At 32.2% G+C, this 4,173-nt stretch overlaps 1 protein-coding gene and 2 long non-coding RNA genes across 15 annotated transcripts in view; 1 reads left to right on the forward strand and 2 right to left on the reverse strand.

Annotated features, from left to right (window-relative positions):
- Positions 1-4,173, forward strand: part of LOC102672047 (disks large homolog 4) — a 281,358-nt gene that overhangs the window by 19,960 nt on the left and 257,225 nt on the right. The window lies entirely within an intron of this gene.
- LOC116186739 overlaps positions 1-4,173 on the reverse strand; it is a 16,585-nt gene that overhangs the window by 3,897 nt on the left and 8,515 nt on the right. The gene's annotated exons all lie outside the window — the stretch shown is intronic.
- The window catches only part of LOC102673707, a 2,575-nt gene continuing 1,698 nt past the window's right edge, over positions 3,297-4,173 (reverse strand). Inside the window, exons 4-5 of one of the 2 annotated variants that reach the window (XR_004151741.1) lie at positions 3,944-4,155; positions 3,297-3,851 (exon numbers count right to left, since the gene is read on the reverse strand). This is a non-coding gene — a long non-coding RNA (uncharacterized LOC102673707). Of the gene's footprint in view, positions 4,156-4,173 lie in introns of both variants that reach the window. The other variant, XR_004151740.1, reaches the window with a different exon arrangement.

A 4,173-nucleotide genomic window follows, 5' to 3' on the forward strand; every position in this document is an offset into this window, starting at 1 on the left:
TGAGAATTATTTCTGCCATGTATTTATTGTGCCACCTCCTTGCATATCTTATTCTCCTAATGAAAAGTCGCAATTTTGGCCAAAATTTTTCTGAGAATTATTTCTGCCATGTATTTATTGTGCCACCTCCTTGCATATCTTATTCTCCTAATGAAAAGTCGCAATTTTGGCCAAAATTTTTCTGAGAATTATTTCTGCCATGTATTTATTGTGCCACCTCCTTGCATATCTTATTCTCCTAATGAAAAGTCGCAATTTTGGCCAAAATTTTTCTGAGAATTATTTCTGCCATGTATTTATTGTGCCACCTCCTTGCATATCTTATTCTCCTAATGAAAAGTCGCAATTTTGGCCAAAATTTTTCTGAGAATTATTTCTGCCATGTATTTATTGTGCCACCTCCTTGCATATCTTATTCTCCTAATGAAAAGTCGCAATTTTGGCCAAAATTTTTCTGAGAATTATTTCTGCCATGTATTTATTGTGCCACCTCCTTGCATATCTTATTCTCCTAATGAAAAGTCGCAATTTTGGCCAAAATTTTTCTGAGAATTATTTCTGCCATGTATTTATTGTGCCACCTCCTTGCATATCTTATTCTCCTAATGAAAAGTCGCAATTTTGGCCAAAATTTTTCTGAGAATTATTTCTGCCATGTATTTATTGTGCCACCTCCTTGCATATCTTATTCTCCTAATGAAAAGTCGCAATTTTGGCCAAAATTTTTCTGAGAATTATTTCTGCCATGTATTTATTGTGCCACCTCCTTGCATATCTTATTCTCCTAATGAAAAGTCGCAATTTTGGCCAAAATTTTTCTGAGAATTATTTCTGCCATGTATTTATTGTGCCACCTCCTTGCATATCTTATTCTCCTAATGAAAAGTCGCAATTTTGGCCAAAATTTTTCTGAGAATTATTTCTGCCATGTATTTATTGTGCCACCTCCTTGCATATCTTATTCTCCTAATGAAAAGTCGCAATTTTGGCCAAAATTTTTCTGAGAATTATTTCTGCCATGTATTTATTGTGCCACCTCCTTGCATATCTTATTCTCCTAATGAAAAGTCGCAATTTTGGCCAAAATTTTTCTGAGAATTATTTCTGCCATGTATTTATTGTGCCACCTCCTTGCATATCTTATTCTCCTAATGAAAAGTCGCAATTTTGGCCAAAATTTTTCTGAGAATTATTTCTGCCATGTATTTATTGTGCCACCTCCTTGCATATCTTATTCTCCTAATGAAAAGTCGCAATTTTGGCCAAAATTTTTCTGAGAATTATTTCTGCCATGTATTTATTGTGCCACCTCCTTGCATATCTTATTCTCCTAATGAAAAGTCGCAATTTTGGCCAAAATTTTTCTGAGAATTATTTCTGCCATGTATTTATTGTGCCACCTCCTTGCATATCTTATTCTCCTAATGAAAAGTCGCAATTTTGGCCAAAATTTTTCTGAGAATTATTTCTGCCATGTATTTATTGTGCCACCTCCTTGCATATCTTATTCTCCTAATGAAAAGTCGCAATTTTGGCCAAAATTTTTCTGAGAATTATTTCTGCCATGTATTTATTGTGCCACCTCCTTGCATATCTTATTCTCCTAATGAAAAGTCGCAATTTTGGCCAAAATTTTTCTGAGAATTATTTCTGCCATGTATTTATTGTGCCACCTCCTTGCATATCTTATTCTCCTAATGAAAAGTCGCAATTTTGGCCAAAATTTTTCTGAGAATTATTTCTGCCATGTATTTATTGTGCCACCTCCTTGCATATCTTATTCTCCTAATGAAAAGTCGCAATTTTGGCCAAAATTTTTCTGAGAATTATTTCTGCCATGTATTTATTGTGCCACCTCCTTGCATATCTTATTCTCCTAATGAAAAGTCGCAATTTTGGCCAAAATTTTTCTGAGAATTATTTCTGCCATGTATTTATTGTGCCACCTCCTTGCATATCTTATTCTCCTAATGAAAAGTCGCAATTTTGGCCAAAATTTTTCTGAGAATTATTTCTGCCATGTATTTATTGTGCCACCTCCTTGCATATCTTATTCTCCTAATGAAAAGTCGCAATTTTGGCCAAAATTTTTCTGAGAATTATTTCTGCCATGTATTTATTGTGCCACCTCCTTGCATATCTTATTCTCCTAATGAAAAGTCGCAATTTTGGCCAAAATTTTTCTGAGAATTATTTCTGCCATGTATTTATTGTGCCACCTCCTTGCATATCTTATTCTCCTAATGAAAAGTCGCAATTTTGGCCAAAATTTTTCTGAGAATTATTTCTGCCATGTATTTATTGTGCCACCTCCTTGCATATCTTATTCTCCTAATGAAAAGTCGCAATTTTGGCCAAAATTTTTCTGAGAATTATTTCTGCCACATTTCTCGCAGAATTTATTATGCCACCTCCTTGCATATCATATTTTACTAATGAAAAGTCGAAATATTGGCCAAAAATTTTCTGAGAATTATTTCTGCCATGTATTTATTGTGCCACCTCCTTGCATATCATATTCTCTTAATGAAAAGTCGAAATTTTGGCCAAAATTTTTTCATATTCATTTATTGCTAATATTTTTCGGCACCAAATTTTTTTATCATTTTTTGATTATTTTGCTTAGAGAAATCAAATATTAGATACGCTTTTATTTCATAAGGTAAGATTGGAGTATATATATTCTGATTTTATATTCCTTTGATCCTAGATGTATAGAAAAGGAAAAAGGGTAAAAGAGCATCGTTGACGGATGTTTCTGAAATAAAATATGTTGTTTAATTATTATATATGGTATAAATTTATACCATATAGAAACACGCACGTTTCTATACATGTTTCTATACAATATTATTTTGAAGATGATAACATATATAAAATTTTTGATGATATATAGGATGTGGTTGTGTTGATGATATATGTGGATTGGGAAATATGAATTGGGAGTAATAAGTATAGAATTAAACAATTTTATTTATTATTTTATTTTATTATATAATACATATAAATACAATATTATACAGTGTACAAAATATACATAATTATATACATCTTTTATATACATAATTTGTACAATATTACAATTGTATTCAATAGAATTCAATAAATTATTATAAAAAAAAAATAAATTCTTTTTATTTGAATCTTTTGTTTCCTTATCCAATGAAAAAAGTATGAAATTTTGTCTATAAGGTATCCCATCTAACTTAAAGTTGCTCATTATTTAAAGAAATCTTTATGTATTATAATATATATCTATACAAACAAAATAATATTTTTCTTTGTAATTCTTTTTATCGTAAAAAATAAAGATATTGAGATATTTAAGTTAAGTGAGATACCTTATGATATGAAATGATATAAAATTTTGTTAATTTCTGATTATATATTATATATTATATTCACTCTACTTCTACTATATCTTTACAATAAAATATCACGCATCTATTTATATCTTCTTGTCATATCTTCGTCACCGTAAATCCTTCATCTTCGAACCACGTGTATTTCTTCGATGACATGGTGAAAAAAATAAGTATGAAAACCTCGTGGGTGATATTCGCCCGAGATCACGTCCAATGACATCTTACGCTCCTCCCTCTGTTGAAAAAAGTCCTCAAGAACGACTTCGAAACGTGGTTTCTCGAATACTCAACTTTGTAGCCGGCTGCGAGCTGTACCCGACTCCCGAGAGTAGACTGGAGATTCCCGTTGCTTGCATAAATAGTGCCAACGACACACTCTCTCGACTTGCTGGGATTGGAGAGCGCGGAGAAGATGCCATTAGATGTGAATTAAAACGAAAAATTAGAGGACCAGGCGCGCAGCGTTTCGAGGACGGCTGTCGTTCGCTGCGACAAAAAGTCGGGACGTTAATTAAAGTCGTAGAATTTTTTTCGCCGCGAATAACAAGCGGTCTCTTTGACGTTTAACATACCGCTACGTGTGGCTGTGGGTTTAGTTTAAATTTTTTCGTCCGTTAAGAAAATCTTGAAAAAAATGTCCTCCGTCTATGTCCAAGTATTTTCTTTTAGGTTATTATTCGTGTGAATTTTCCTTCGACGTTGAAATCATTTTTTAAGTATAATGATTAAGTTGGTAAGTAATTGTGACTGAGATTAGTATATATATCGAGGAATAAAAATTGTTGGCACACTGCAAAAAAAAAAAAAA

This window comes from Apis dorsata, unplaced genomic scaffold, assembly GCF_000469605.1.
Source record: "Apis dorsata unplaced genomic scaffold, Apis dorsata 1.3 scaffold_50, whole genome shotgun sequence".
NCBI classification, from domain to species: domain Eukaryota; kingdom Metazoa; phylum Arthropoda; class Insecta; order Hymenoptera; family Apidae; genus Apis; species Apis dorsata.